This window comes from Podarcis pityusensis (assembly GCF_964106645.2).
Source record: "Podarcis pityusensis genome assembly, chromosome: 2".
Classification (NCBI taxonomy): domain Eukaryota; kingdom Metazoa; phylum Chordata; class Lepidosauria; order Squamata; family Lacertidae; genus Podarcis; species Podarcis pityusensis.
This window is the reverse complement of record NC_138029.1, coordinates 39400223-39417034: the sequence shown is the minus strand read 5'-3', so window position 1 is coordinate 39417034 and position 16812 is coordinate 39400223. Positions and strand designations below refer to the sequence as shown.

The window sequence follows — 16812 nt, the reverse complement described above, 5'->3', positions numbered from 1 at the left end:
TGACACAAAGTGGAATATAAATTCCTTTCTGAAGATCCAAAAAGCTGGAGTCACTGGGCGCATTCAGACATAACAACCATCCGTTGTTTAGCATGATATGAACCACCTTGGCGTTGCACATTTGCTCCTCTTCACTTGTATGCTGCTATCCCTTCTCTACCTCCCCCCTCCCCCCGGCTCTTGGGAAACCTTTAGTTCGCTCCTGTACTTGCCCTGCAAACTAGCGATGGAAGTTTTGTTTGCAGGAGAAGCACAACCTATAGTCCCAGGGGAGAGAAGGAGCAGCGAGCATACAATTTTGAAGGTCCTTTCAAGGGTTGTTCCTTTTATTGAAGCTAGCCTACTAAAAATGTCACTCCCTGCTTAAGATATCTTGAATAAATTTGCTTTTTGGAAGATAGATTCAATAGAAAGTCCATCCACCCAACATTAATTTGAATTTTCCAGTTCATGATGTCCCCAGTGAATCCCCTAATCAGTGTAATACTACATAAAAACGCACTATCATTTCTCCAGACTTATATTTATAAGAACATTTTGTATGTTCTTTAAATAAATGAGATTGAACAAGGATTGTTAAAGGAAGACTGGATGCCAGAAAAATCAACGGTGCTGTTAATTTCAGAGAATGTCTATTTCGTGCTAATTGAAATATTCTGGTAGGAGCTTTCCAACCTATCACTAAAAAAAGGTCTTCAGAAAATGTCATGTTTATATAAAGAAGTGTTTTAGAGAAGAGATCTACTTAGCTTTACCAATTAGTCTGGAAGACTGTGTTAAAGGCACAGGCACTGAGAGACAATAGCAAGTTGAATCCTGAAATATGTAGCTTTAAAATATGTAAGCCATATTCAGCTAATTAATAGGGCTGGACTCTCCTTTTTACAAAGTCACTCACTATAATGACATTGATAGAGCTGAAACAGTAAATAAAAAATAAAGTGCTATGTTGAAGACAGATGAGTTCCTTGTCACATACCCACACACCTCTAAAAGGCAAGGCATCAAATATCAGAAATCATTTTTGAAATGGGTTAAGGACTTTCTAGATGATTATATTGATTTCTTATGCTGTGGCTACCAGATATTTTTAGCAGCATGCAAATAACATTGTCCGTAGGAAATGCCTCTTTTGCAGGGTCAGGAGAGGCCGCAGTTCCATAGCATCCAGTGTGCTAAACTGAATGAGTGAGAACTTGGTCTTGTTAATCAAGACACTGCAACTGTCAACCCTGTATAGAATATGTCTGTATGAATTCACCAATGCTTCACAAAATTAGTGAACTGCAGCACAATTTTTCCCCTTCCAAGCACGGCGCCATGGGATAGGCAAACCTGTGGTCCCGCTAAGATGGCAGCCAGTAATCCAAGAAGTAACCAGTTGTGGCCCTGTGCTCAACCAGTTTGAGGTGTTTTGTTTTGATTATAGTCAAGTGGCCTATAAATTTTACGAAAGAAACAAAAGCAAACAGCAGCATAGCCAAAAGCACAATATCTACAAAAACAGTGAAGTTTGAACACTTCCACTGCTTGGCAATTCCAAGTCCTACTTTAGTAACAGTGCCCCCACATAGACAATTATCTGAGCACTCCATGCAACAAATTTCTATTGGTTGTACAGTTGTAGGAAACCAGTTATGCTCTACCACCCACAATACAATTTCCATGTCACAAAGGAAGAGGCTTGTGCTCCCAGCATATTGCGGAAACTGTATAAGATGAAGTCCTGAAGAAGTGAGGGAGCAGAGGACAATGGCATTTTCTGTTTGGGAGAAACTAAAAATCATGCTCTTCCAAATAATCAGCTATTTGTGGAAGAAAGCTTGTGGTCTGACATAATCAAGGATTTTTGCAAAGTTTCAAGGAGGCCAATAGCAATGCTGTAGTTTGGGGGCAAGACAAAAACAGTGCCTTATTCTTGACAAATAAAGTGGAGTTTAACCACGCAGGGAAATGCTGGCTTTGTTGGCTGTATTTTGCTTAAGAATAACATAGTGGAGGTGGCACTTTTCCAGGATTTCGTGGTGTCGTCTGGAATTCTGAGCTAAGGAAGAGAGGTTTTGAATTCCATTATATTTTTTTCTTGTGTTTCACATTAGTCATTTGCCATGAATAACATCTAGAGCCAATTGTGACCATATACTATATATTTCATGGTACCAGTTGGAAATACACATTTGAAATCCCGTCAGCAGAAAAACAGTGAAGGTGGAAATTAAAGTGGGGGAAAGTTAGGCATGTGTCTATTTCCCTGCAGATCCTCCATTCCCAGTCACTTTATCTTGGTATCTTTGGATGTGTTGCTCGTTAGCAACTAGCATAGTTCTGTCCACAGAAGGAGTTGATAAATCTTTCTCTCTATGGTAACTGAATATGGTAAGAGATGTAATTTGCTTCAATTGAAGGAAATTCAACTAAATGTCATGAGAAAGGTAAAAGGCCAACAATACAACTAATAGTGTTGTCATTCAGAATTCGTAATGATTCTCATTTTCAGAGGGGATTGTTGTAGGTTCCTCATAGATACAAACTTTTGAAAACGTATCAACTAACAATATCAGACGATTTAAGTTGTTTTGGTTGGACTTTCTTTAGTATAACAAGTTGGGCCAGAAGGTGATTTAAGACTCCTTTCTAGTCCTTTAATTGAATAAATAGCCAAGATTTGTTTTTGGCTTATAAGTATACACCACCATTTTCTTAAGAAGTTTCCATCAACTTTCTTGATTCCCCAGGCTCTGACTGAAGTTAAACGTTCTTTCTCGTGACCTTGGAGTCTTCTTGTCATGCATCAAGGTGTCATATAAATATTTTAAATAGGAAGGGTACAGTACACACTTACTGGGAATAAGTGCAATTGAAAATGCATAGCTCTCTTTTTTAAAAAGCTACATTTTAATTTGCACATTTAACAAAGAAAAGGAAGGGGGGAATGATTAAAGAAAGGAAAAGAAGAAAAAGAAATACATGAATAATACTAACCAGTTCACATTATGGATACAGTAACTATCAATGAATGCATTTTAAGTTATATATATATATATATATATATATATATATATATGAGAATTAATAACAGCTGTCTAGTTGTCCAACTAGGTATCCACATGAAATTAACGTATAGATGAAATGTAGTCAAAGCAGAGAGGGTCTCAGACCATTGTGTGATAGATGGTGGGCATTCATCCTTTCAGGCTCTTAGCAACCATAAAGGCTTTACAAAATCCACTTTGATTATCCTGCCATTAATCGCTATACTACAGGAATCTAATTTAAATCTGTATGAACATGTGCAAATATTAGGGTTTTCGCCGATACAAAACTGAAGCGTGTAACTACTAGACAAGTCCTTAGTATGTGCCTCAGTGAGGCATTCTCAGCATTACCATGCCAACATCTTATTTGTATTAGGCAGTACCTTCCTAGGCGAATGCTGTGGAGTCCAATATATTCTAAATATTATTAATTTTTGTGACTGAATCTCAATTACAAGTCTAAGGAAACATTCTGTATAGATTCTAAAGCAGTTTTCCATTGTTAAGGCTCTAATTCGTTATTCCACACCTATCTGAGTTCATGAAAATTTACCTAATGATATCCATTTATAAGCAGTGCTAAGTTAATAAGCAGTTATAAGTTTAGCATTTTGTAAGGATTCAACAGTTTAAAAGATGCTGAAGTGTTGAAAGGAGAATGGGCCAGAAACAGACACCAACAGATGTTGTAATTGAAGATACTGCCATTCTGCTCTCATTGAAATCGATATTTACACTGTAAAATTGGAAATGACAAAAAAATTATCCATCTGAACCTATCAGCTCATCTAATATATATATATATGTCCCACATTCAGCTCATTGCTTCCACAAAAAGGTTGCCTCTTGCTTTCAATTCTGGATTACCCCATAAAGTTAATTTGTGATCTTATGGGTCAGTTTGTAAGTGACAACCCAGTTTACACCACATCTCTCTGGTTGCTAAAACTGAAGCTGGTATAGGTACTTTCTTTTTATTATACTTTTTTTTTACCTTTTACGTAGACCTCAAATATAGATATCCAAATGGGGGTGTTAAATAATCCATGCCTAAAATTACTCCACATGGGATATTCTTAGCAAGAAAAACTTACCAGTGATTTGTGCATGGGACAGATATGCCTTATGATATAAACTAGTATCTGGAAAATTAAAATCTCCTGATATTGACAGCAGCCTTTTATCAAGTTAAAAATAAAGTGGAGAATTACCCCCAATAAACTCCCTAAATATTCTTAATAATAATGCTAAATTAATATTTTGAAAATATGCTTGGGTAATATATAGTGAAATACTACAAGTATGTATATTATTTGTGGCAGAATATTCATCTTAACTGAATTAACCTTATCCCAGATACTAAATTTAAATGATGACCGCCTTTCCAGATCATTGGAAACCTCCTTTATCAGCCTGTTCAAATTCAATTTAACCATTTGAGACATATCTCTTGGAACCAAAATGCTATTAATATAAATATTAATAAACCACCCACAAATAAAACTCAATTCTACTAGTTCATGAATAAAAACATAAATTTCCCTATACTGTCTGATTGTACATGCCATTGGTTGCATTTGGTTCTTATTGGTGGAAGGTCTGCATGGGTTTTCCCCCTTTAAAACAGAAAGAGTACCTGCATGGGTTGGATAATCCACCGAGTGTGTTAACACATACAACTGGTGTTGTGGGAACTATAGTGACAGCCGTAAAGACTTCTGGGAGGTATTTCCTAGAGGCTAGCCAGAAGTGAAATGCGACCTAAAATATGCACATGAGCATTAACTCCAGAAGTTACACTTAATCTTGTTTACTTTTTTAATCCAGTACTCTGTTAGACCAATTGAAACAGCTTGAGCTGTTTTGTACTAGGTGTGATAGTTTTTGAGAACAGTGTGCCTCTATGTTATAGAACTCAGCTCAAGCAATATCTTCTTGTTTATTCCCATGAAGATTTTCCCCTCTAGGGAATCGTAAACCTCTGTTAGAATTTACTGAATCTGTATATTTTATGAGCACAGTTCATAGGCTTGTTACGTTATGGGCTCCATAAAAGGAGAGTTACTGTATATTGTTATACAGCTTTGCAGTCTCCAAAGCCGCTTAATGCTTCACATGTGATGTAATAAATATGTGTATGTCTGCAAATAACAGGATTTGTTTTGTGGAAAATGGAAAACAGGCAAGTATCTAATCATGTGTGGACAGTAAATTTATTATCAACCACTTATTTGTCTTCACTCATTTTTTTATTGTTTTGTTGGGATTTAAACGAAAGGATTGCTCTTTTTTAATTCCCTGTGGAAAGTTGCTGCTCAGCTCAAGAACTAGCTTATTTCTTCAAAAGAGAGAAAATAAGAACCAACAGTTTCAATATATTAATTTATTATACATTGTTAAATGCCAAATTCCGTGCAGAATTCATGAAATCAAGGCAAGCTATGCCTGCAGGCTTACAATCTAAATGAAACATAAAATATGATGAGAAAGAAAAGGTGATGGAGAGGCTAAGGGAGACAACACAGGTACAAAAAGCCAAGACAAATGGACACGTTTTAAAAGTTTGGCAATATTGGGGAGCAGCGAATCCCAGCAGTATATTGTTGGGAAAGGCCTGTAAAGGAGTTAGAACTGGATATCCTGGGTTAAAGAAATGACTTGTCCCTGAGGACTGAAGCATGCAATATGTTTTATAGTAGAACTACGGAAGAAAGAGAAAGAAAATACTAAAGTAAATACTGGTAGCTTATAATGAATTTGATAGGGTAGGAGAAAGTGAGGAAAACAGATAAAAGAGGGGGCAGACAGAGAAGATCAAACTGGTGCCACTGGTAAGTGAAAGTAGGTGGGGGGGGGGGGAAGGCCAAGAGGATCACGGTGATCAAGATGGGACAGCCTTTTCTTATCATACGGAGGCATCTGCATTCATTACCCAAGTTGGTTTTAATAGGCATAACCTACAAGAGCCATTTGTGTGTGCAAACCTTGTGGAATTGGAAGCAGAATTATGTAAGAGGCCAGAACAGTGCATTTTGCACAGGAACTGTTCTCCATAGATTCTTTTCTACCTACCCTTACAAGTTGTTTATAACTTTCCCAACAATTTATTGTATATTGAAGTCACTTGAATAAATATATAGCACTTTGAATTTACCCTTCTCCCCCTTTAAGATTGCTATTGGGCTTCCTTTTCTCAACTTTTTTCATATTTTGTATTCAAGAATATTAATTTTGCTTCTGATACATTTTCTATTACCAACCACTACTAATTACTGTACTGTGTCTATTCTCAAAATGTTTTAAGCTGCTCCTCACTCGTATTCATTCTCGCCTTAATTGTGATAAACATCTACCCAGAATCATCATCATCATCATCATCATCATTTTATTTGTATGCCGCCATTCCACAGTTAAAACAATGCTCAAGGCAGCTTAAAATATGAACTCTTAATATGAACAATGAACTCTTAAGTGAAAATTCAGCCAAATGCTGCTGTAGTTTGAAACACCCTGACTATATTTTAAAAGAAGTTATTGTATCCTCAAAGTGAAGGGGTCAGGCTTGGACATCATTATTTGTGAAGCTTCAATGTCAGCCACTTTTAGCCTCCAGACATTCATGCTTCCTAGCATAAGCGCGTGGCGTCCTCTGTTTCTTGAAATATTATTTTTCCTACAGTTTTCATCCTGGTTCTGGCAATAAACATGTGGTTTAGATTTTCCCAGCTGTTACTTCAAAACAAAACAAATCCTTACATTATTGTTCATTCCAAAATGTTTGAATGGGCCAAATCATGGTGTCATTATGATTTCTAAACACACAGGTAGCATGGGGTGGTGGGGTTTTGTCTCTATAGTTAATAAATATAAATAACATTGCGATCAGATGAACACTCCACTCCAAAAGGTTATTCAGAGCTGAATTGGAGCACATATTAGAGAATCAAGGAATGAATCAAGTGTGCTATTTTTTGTTACACTGAGAGCTTTTTCCTACAGAGATGTAAATGTGGCATTAAATTTAAATGTTTTATTGTGAATAATGTGCTCTTTAAAACAGTATCTATCGTACGCGACTGCACAAATGCCAATCAACAGATTTTGTGGTATCTGTTTAGTCTTCATTGTGTTACCTTAAAAGGGAGGAGACTGGTGGAATTGGTTGATTTTAAATGTTTGTGTTGTTTTTAGAAGTGGAACTGTTTTCAATTGTTTTAACACTTGTTTTATTGTTGCAACATTTATTTGTTTTATAATTGTATTTTTAAATTTAATAATAATAATAATAATAATAATAATAATAATAATAAATTATTTATACTCTGCCCATCTGGCTGGGTTCCCCAGCCACTCTGGGCGGCTTCCAACAGAACACTAAAATACAATAAACTGCATATATAAACTGCATATATGACAAAATGGCTTTTAAATTGTTTACAACTAGAAAATGAATGATAAAATTCATGCATAATGAAAACGTGCAATAACAATTCCATCAGATCATTAAAATATCCTTAATACAATGAGACAAACCAGTTAAAAAGCATAACAATTAACACAATGAAAAAAGATAAAACAAGTTTTGGCTGGCACCTAAAAATGTGTAATGATAGCACCAGGTGAGGTTTCCTAGGGAGAGCATTCTACGAGCTGGAAGCCACCACTGAAAAGGCCCGTTCTCATTTTGCCACCCTCCAGACCTCATGTGGGTTATGTGTGACAGCATTGACTAACAGCTTGGTTTGGGTGTATTGTTATAAAAGCATTTAAAGTTACAGAAATGTTGTATTGACATGCCATTCTTTTAATGTCAATTACCTGCAAGTCTAAATTATCATCATCCTATAACATCATTAGAAAGGTAGTAAACAATGCAGAGCACAGGTAGCTTTTATTATGTACAAATTGTGGTGTTTTGAAATAGTCTGGTTGAGAATAGAGAAATGGAGCTTAAGATCTATTATCTGAATGATAGTGCCTTTGAAATGTCCTGAAGCTCTGGCCTCCCTGTGGGCTAGGAGTGTATAATAAATGAAAAACTGACCAGGCATTTCAGATAATCTTAGTGAAAAGGTGCTGTTTTACAGATTGCTGCTACCTATAAAACCATAATGGCTTTAGGCAATGTTCCTAGTCTCGGTGGAGATTTTTGAAATTCTTTCTCTTTCCTTATATGGATTGGATTCCTTTATTGAGGCATAGTCAAGGGGCTTCAGTGAACTCGGAGTTCAGAGTATGTGCATATGGCTTTGATAATAATGGATTCTCTCTTCCCCTAAGTGAGATGAAGGATATTAAGAAGTCAACATGAGTGGAATGGAGGATATTCCAAGAGTTTAACGCATGACAACACAATTTATGCTACTACAGTTTGTAATTCTAAATTCTAAATAGAATTATCAATCACCAATAAGATGTTGATTATTGCATGGTTATGTTAAATCCTATCAAAATCCATCAGTGATGTGTCAAGGCTGCTTTTGTTGCTGCTATTTGCTAGTTTTCTTGCCCACCCTTCACCATGAAGTCCCAGATCAGTTTGCAACAATTTAAAAACGCGTTATTAAGAACAGTTAAAATAGAATGCAGTCAAGAGAATAGCAGGTCTTAAAAATTCTATCACAGGTGTCAAAGACCACAGTAAACAGGTGTGTTTTCAGTATCTGACAAAAACTACATAATGAAAAGGCCAGGCACATCTCTCTGGGAACAAAGAGGACATCTTCTTATCATCTTAACGCCCAAGAGCATCTATAGGGAATGAGGTTGCCTTTCAGATATTTGGGCTCTAAGTCGTTTAAGGCTTTAAACATTAATGTGAATGAGCACCTTGAATTGGGCTCCGAAATGAACTGGCAACCAACACTATGTAGGATTAGATTCTTTGTAGGTTCCTGGCAGTGCCTGAGGGTTTCTGGTGAGTTTTGCAACAGGCGAAGAAGAATGCGAAGTTTGTAGGACAGGCACAGGTCCAAAATCAATAAAGCCGCCCTCAAGTAGAAAAAAAGTCAGGGGTGGGGGAGGGGTATTCTAAGGCTGGCCCTAGAATAAATTGCACCTGAACAAGGAGCATGTTTGGCTCCCTACCTACTTCCACTTAGTTTTGCAGCTTTGCCAAATTGTGTGGCTTGTGCAGGTTTGCAAAAACCTAGTGGTGTAATAGGCGTTACTGCTCCCAGGCTTTCCCAGAAATGACAATGAAAAGCGCCCAGAACTAGCAATTTCTCACTTTGCTGCCAGTGCTTTCCTGTTCTGTTTTGGACAGTATGTTAGTATTTTTTTCCTCTTCGGCCGGAACTTGCCGGAACTCAGTTCTGGCACCCTCAGGTAGGCTCCATTGCCATTCTAAGAGAACAACAGCCTCGAGGCGTTCATAGTGAGTTCCAGCTCCTCTTTTTCTAGAAAAATAGCACTGTGCTTCTCTCTCCTTTTTGAGATGCTTCTCTTTTGTGGACATGTTACAGAATAACTATAGTTACAGAATAACTATAACCTGACTGCTTATAGTATTAATAAATCCCAAAATCCATTTTAGGGCAGTATCTTTATTAAGCCAGCCAAAATTACTCAGGCTAGTGTACAAGCTTCCAATTCCCCAGAACTCTTCATCAAGCTAGATAGTAAAAATGAAAAAGGGGTGGGGTGGGGAGATTGTTGGGCAAGTTAGCTGTTCCTGCATCTTCAAACAGAATAAGGATTATATGATTATACTCCATTGGTAATAGAGTGCCATTGATCCCTATATAAAGCTTGCTTGTTTGGAGATACACCACTCACCGATCTACTTTCTGCTCAGATAAAACACACCTGGAGATCTGAATTGGGATTGAACCTGGGATCTTCTGCATTCAAACTGCCATTGCACCTAATCCCAAAAATCTAAGTAAGTGATTACGACACTTACAACAATCCTTGAAGGTAGGCTTTATAGTCTTGAGGGATAAAAGGGTTGACAGGTCATCCAGTGAATTCATGACTGAAGGGAACGTGGAATCATAGCTCATGCTCTTAACGCTTATGCTGCATCATGTTGTTCGCGCCTGAATCTTAAGTTGCTTCTTTTACTCCTACAGTACCATGTTATGGTGTGCTATTTTATTTTCTACTCTGTAAAGCCTTGTTCTCCTGTTCCTAGTATTAAATGCTCCTTAGTCCTCAATGCATCCTGCCAGCATATGCCACGTTGACTTAATTGGGATTTACTGAATATTTCTTTTTTATAAAAAAAATTAAGCATTTATATATCATTTTTCAAGTTGTATCTAAATGGTGTAAATAAGCCTCCAAAAGCATACAATATTTGAAAAGCAATGTGGCATCAATAAAAATCAATACAATAAACAGGAGTAGATAGAGGCCTGTTCTTTGTGAAGTAGGTGATATACTTGGCTGCTCAAGGAGTATTCTTTGCTCTTTAGCACCGCCTGTGGAAAAAATCAAGGTAAAAGAGAAAGCCACGTGGTTTGGTCAAACTGAATTTGACATAGGCCAGTGGAGGCTCATTGTATGTAAAATAGGGTCCCTTTCAACTCTACAATTCTGTGACTCTAGGGTGTCATATGTTGAAATCTGTTCACCCAAGGATTCCACTAAACTCTTTATAATTTGATTAAAAGTAGAAACGGCACTTGTAACAATAGAGCACAAAGCATCACAAGCAAAATATTAAGAGCTAGTTTCATATGAGTGTTTCCTTTTTTAAAAAAAAATTAAAGGATGAATTAGCCCAATCAAAGAAAAAGCAGGTGCACTTTAGTGGCTGAGTTGCTAGCTTTACTGGATGGGGAAATTCCTGCTTATAAATTCTCTTGAAACTTTGAATCTGGAAACCTTCTAAGCAGTGATGGGGAACTTGTTAAGAGGTGAAAGGTACCAGCATGCTTTTCAGAAGTGGCACGTCCCCTTTGAAAGTGGCACGTCCCCTTTGCTCCTAGTGCCAAGCTCTTTGAATCATGCACCTTATTACTGTATTTTAGATAAATGAGTGAGTCTTACCGCTTTAGAATTGGGCTAGTGAATTGGCGTCATCGTGAATGTTCCTTATTAGGATACAGCTAGACCTGATGGCAGCATGACCCACATACATAAAGTGTGGGTGGGGTGCTTATGTTTTGGCAACTTAAAGTCCAACATGGGCAAGAGAAGAGTGCTGCCCCCTGTCTGTAGTCATCCCCCAACGCCTTCTATTTGAAAGCAGTTTTTCTCCTAATAAGTGACACACAACATCATAGGTGTCAACTTACAGATTTGAAAATAAGGGACCAGCAGCCTCGAAAATAAGGGATCAGCAGCCAAAATAAGGGATTTTAGTCAACCAGCAGCCAAACGAAGCCTCAAGTGGCAGCAACCCGGCAAAGGGGATGCAGCAAGGAAAACCACCGTCACCTCTCCGCTGGGAAGTGCTGAGCAAAGGCGAGTCCCCAGGGAACGCAGCCGATTTGATCGGCACAAGGCATGCAAGCTCCACCCCCCAGTCATTCTTAGACTCCTCATTGGGTGAGAAACACAGCCAAGCAACACAGTTGGAGCCTCCCTCCTCCCTGGTTGGCAGGGAGGGAGGGAGAGGAGCTGCTTCCTTTGAAACCCGGGAAATTTAAGGGATATCATCAATAAGGGACAGCAGCGGGACATGGCACTGGGATAAGGGACTGTCCCGCCAAATAAGGGACATTTGACAGCTATGCACAACACCAAAGGAAAAAACTGCTTGTAAACAGTGATTGGTGAGGAGTACAGCTCATCTACTCATATAGTTCTTTGAATACCTCTGCCACTTTACAGGGATTTAGCAACAGACCTGATTTTGCACACGGAAAACTGCAGTGCTGTCCTGTCTAGTTTGGCTCTTAAAAGGTGAAGCATAGATCACTTATAGCCACAATCTGTAGACAACCATTTTTTTGTTTGTGTTACTACTAATTACTCCCCCACCCACCCAATAATACTGCAAGATAGTTTACGGAATGGAAACATCTACCTCAGTAAATGTTCACATTGGAGAGATACGGCTGCAAATGTTTGAGTGCATAGAAATGTTGTGGGAAATGAACATTTTCTTTTTTAATGTTTAATTTCTTATTTAGAGTTAGAAAAATATTTAGGAGAGGCAAGAGCAAGTGAAATACTAATGAGAAAAAATATATATTCTAAATATATTGCCTTTATGTGTATTTAGTGCTCCATTAATTTTTTTCCCTCTCTCTGTGTAGTCATGTTATTTTGTTTAAACCGTTACTGCAAAAAATGCTTTTGTCCCTTCATTAACATGGTCAGAAATATTGCAACAGCTTGAAAATGGGAACACCTCTAATAAACCCCACTCCATCTTCCCTGGTCACTCCTGCTCACAGAGCTGTACAGCTTCTGCGTCCATCACTAGGCAGTGTTTGGAGAACTCGGCAATGGGCAATATAAGTGGGGAGATCTCCAGAATTGCTAAAGAAAAGCTGATGCAAATGAAAGTGATGGTGGAATGCTCATCTTCCAATTTAAGTGCACAATCCAGGGATTTTGTATGCAGGCCAGTACAATGTGTCATTCTCAACAGGATTAGCATGAAGCTAGTAGACCATGGGTAGGCAAACTAAGGCCTGGGGGCCGGATCCAGCCCAATCACCTTCTAAATCCGGCCCATGGGCGGTCCGGGAATCAGCGTGTTTTTACATGAGTAGAATGTGTCCTTTTATTTAAAATGCACCTCTGGGTTATTTGTGGGGCCTGCGTGGTGTTTTTACATGAATAGAATGTGTGCTTTTATTTAAAATGCATCTCTGGGTTATTTGTGGGGCATAGGAATTCGTTCATTCCCCCCCCAAAAAATATAGTCTGGCCCCCCCACAAGGTCTGATGGACAGTGGACCGGCCCCCTGCTGAAGACGTTTGCTGACCCCTGCAGTAGACCAAGTGAAGAGGCACCATTGAGAAATGACAGAAGAACCTTTGTTACATGGTCATTTCTGCATAGCAGTAGGGCTGATACGCCCTGCACAGTGCCACTGAATAAAGACACCCACGCACTGCTTTCAAAGCCTCAAGTCAGTTTATCTACTGAGTCAAGGATGCTCTGAAACATAGTCAGTTGGTGTTTTCCCTCTGAAACCCTAGGAAATCAACTTTCTGTGGCTGACCAAGTCACAGTTTGCTAAAAATATGACTTAAGCTTCCTTGAGGCAAGGCAGAAAATGAAGAATAAACTTATTATCCTACTGAAGAAGCCAGATCTACTCCTACGGATTAATTCACAAAGTGTTTCATAATGCAGTTTTACCAGTTCGTCTTGCTGACTGCAGAACTTGGCATAGTTTACGTGTGTACGAGTGTCTTATCCACTTCTCATGATCACTGCACAGAACTTGAGAGTTCCCATTGCTCTAGGGTTTGGCAGTAGCTGCAGATGAGTAAATGCGTAGAAGTTTGAGATGCTAGGGGAAGTGTTATTCCCAGCTATTTAAAGAAGAAAAGACTGCTTTAATGTTCTTTCTTTTGTTTTATTTAAAAGAAAGCTGTGAAGAAGAGTGAACCTATTCCAAGTGTTTTCTCTCCCCCTGTTTCCTTTGTGTGTGTGTGTGAATGATGAGAGGTAAGTATGAGATTAAAAATCTCAAGCCTCCTTGATTTTCTCTCTGTGCACAAAATTGAATGTTTCTGATCTTTCAGTGCTGGATCTTATAGATTGCCAGAACATAACTTCAGAAATCAGGAAAATAAGAATTTGTTTACAGTGGTACCTTGGGTTAAGTACTTAATTCGTTCCGGAGGTCCATACTTAACCTGAAACTGTTCTTAACCTGAAGCACCACTTTAGCTAATGGGGCCTCCCGCTGCTGCTGTGCTGCCGGAGCACGATTTTTGTTCTCATCCTGAAGCAAAGTTCTTAACCTGAAGTACTATTTCTGGGTTAGTGGAGTCTGTAACCTGAAACATATGTACCCTGAAGCGTAGGTAGCCTGAGGTACCACTGTATTTGTTTAGGCCTGGGCAGGATGCAGGGGCACAGCTGAGGCTCTCAGCCTGTGTGTGTCTGCGCGCGTGCCAATGTGTGGGTGGGTGGCAAACTGGCTCTTTTTCTGGATCTAGACCCGTCAAAGAAGTGTCTCAAACTGTGTGTGAGAAATCGAGTAAGCAAAAACAGAACTCCACAGCACCATCTGGTGTCACAGTGTTAGAATGCATCAACATATAAAGTGTTCTTGCTTTGGCAATGTAGCTGAGTCTTGGGACCCACCAAGGCGACGCTGTCTCTTCCAAGGTTGTATCTTCACACTGCAGCTCCAGTCCAAATAATGTGTCAGGAGAGCTGTGGCCTGGCCAGGATGCAGGACTCTGCATGGTTTACAAACCCATTAAAAGTACAGTAACAGCAGGGCCTTCAAACTTTGTTGTACCCACATCACCTCATTCTACCACCTTCTGTGCACTGAGAGAGGAAGGCCTGAAGTGAGGCTTCCCATGCAATTTAGAACCCTTTGTGCTTAGGGCTCTGACCTCCCAAATGCCAAATAAGAAACAACTTGTTTTTAGAGCAGTGAAATAAATATCATTATCATGTAATGAATGTCAGAACAGTTGGAATATTCTTAGTGTTCTGAGGGGGAGGCAATAATAGAGAATGGGGGCTGATAGTGGTGCCCCTAGGAATGTTCCACTCTCAGCAATACTCTAGTTTCATTGTAGAGAATAATGGGGTATGCAGATCTTGAAATGGGACTTTCTGAGTCAGGGGCCTAACCCAGGACTGTATGAAAATTGGTCTCGGGTATCTAGTTAGGTAGAGAAAGGAAAATGCCTGTGGACCATTAGTTATTGTGATTGGCAGTCAGAGTGAAGCCTCCAGATTGACTAACGGTAGATGTTATACAGTGGTACCTCTGGTTACGTACTTAATTCGTTCCAGAGGTCCGTTCTTAACCTGAAACCGTTCTTTACCTGAGGTACCACTTTAGCTAATGGGGCCTCCCGCTGCCATTGGGCTGCCGGTATGCGATTTCTGTTCTCATCCTGAGGTAAAGTTCTTAACCTGAGGTACTACTTCCGGGTTAGCGGAGTCTGTAACCCAAAGTGTTTGTAACCCAAGGTGTTTGTAACCCGAGGTACAACTGTACTAGGAGTCTGGCCTTCCGTTGCTTAATGGAGCAGACCCTCTTAGATGTCTGCACTTAGAGCTCCGGTAAAAGGTAAAGGTAAAGTAAAGGACTCCTGGACAGTTGAGTCCAGTCAAAGGTGACTATGGGGTGCAGCACTCCTCTCTGTTTTCAAGTCGAGGGAGTTGGCGTTTTTCCACAGACCGCTTTCCGGGTCGTGGCCAGCATGACTAAACTGCTACTGGTGCGTGGAGGACTATAACAAGTGCCAGAGCTCATGGAAACGCCGTTTACCTTCCCGCAGCAGTGGTACCTATTTATCTACCTTCACTGGTATGCTTTCAAACTTGTAGGCTGACAGAAGCTGGGACAGACAATGGGAGCTCACTGCTTCACTCAAGGTCAAGACATAGCTTAGACTCTCAGCTTCAGAAGAGACCCTGGAGCTGCAGGTGTGGCTATTGTCGTGACAGAATGGCAGCCAGCTTGCACTCTTACCCTTCAGAAATTTGCTCAGTATTTACAGGATTCCCAGTATGCACACATTGATTGCATACAAGTGCCCCAAAGCGGAAGTGTCCACAGCTCTGAAATTTGACATCTGCACGGGTTATACTGCTTGAAAGGTGCTAATTACTCTATGAAAAAAACCAAGTCTCTTAAGTTCCCCTCAAAATAAAGTTAACCTGATTTCCCAAATTGAGAACTAAACAGCCTATTTAAAAATAGCCCACAGCACAGCCCACATGAGACTGCACTGCATTCAGACTGCAAGGAGTGCAGGAATCACATTTTAACCCCCCCCCCCAAACACACATAAAACTCCCTTGACAAGAAAAGTTAGCATATGAAAGAAAAGGGATCTGACCTAGATTTTCTCTCTCTAACATGCCGATTTCTCTGAACAGGGCATTCAGACACGTGTTTCCTCACTAGGGATAGAGGAAGAATCCATTTTAAGTGGATTTATACACAGAATCTGACAGCTGTAACATGATTAAGCTTTGCTGTCACTGGATTGACTCTTATATTGAGCATTTGTTTTACATCCAAGCTGCTCATACATTGCTGGGTATTTGAAAATTGACCAATATATCCAAAATTGTATGCAAAAGTATATCTAATATACATAAGTCTAAAAGTCAAGCCCTATGCTCACCTATACTTCTACAGTGTGTGTACATTGTTCTGCCTGCCTGTCTATCTATCTACCCACGCTACCCCATACACCCCAGAATATATGTGTATATATGGAATAATTCATGTAGTATGTTGGAATTGTTAATATTTTTAGTGGACCAATGAGGGTGCTGGGACTCATTTCTCATTGAGATTAAGGAGTGAGACAGGAAACGGATAAGCTCAGCATTGAGATTTACAGAAAACTCCCTATACTTCACTTTGATATGGGGTACTGTCCAGGATCCATCTATGCTATGAAATAGTACAGTCTGTATTACATAGGGTGTTTTGTTCAAAGTGGGGTTTGTCTCTGTGAATGTTTTCAGAAATGATCTCTGTTCCAGTGATTAAGTCATTGTTCATAACACTTGGACCCTTTTGGTGTCATTTTAGTCTTGGTTAATTTTTTTATAGATTTCATTTATTTCAGTTGAGTCTGTGTACTGCATCAGTGTGCATAGGATTGTGGCAAATGTTTTTACGTATGTACAGTATTTGTAATCAGCTTGCTTATT

At 39.3% G+C, this 16812-nt stretch overlaps 1 protein-coding gene across 5 annotated transcripts in view; it reads left to right on the top strand.

Annotated features, from left to right (window-relative positions):
• B3GNTL1 (UDP-GlcNAc:betaGal beta-1,3-N-acetylglucosaminyltransferase like 1) overlaps positions 1-16812 on the top strand; it is a 166154-nt gene that overhangs the window by 96932 nt on the left and 52410 nt on the right. Inside the window, exon 1 of one of the 5 annotated variants that reach the window (XM_080993955.1) lies at positions 13425-13614. The exons of the other annotated variants lie outside the window; for them this stretch is intronic. The gene's annotated coding sequence lies outside the window, so the exon portion shown is untranslated. Of the gene's footprint in view, positions 1-13424; positions 13615-16812 lie in introns of those variants that run through there. 5 annotated transcript variants of the gene reach the window in all.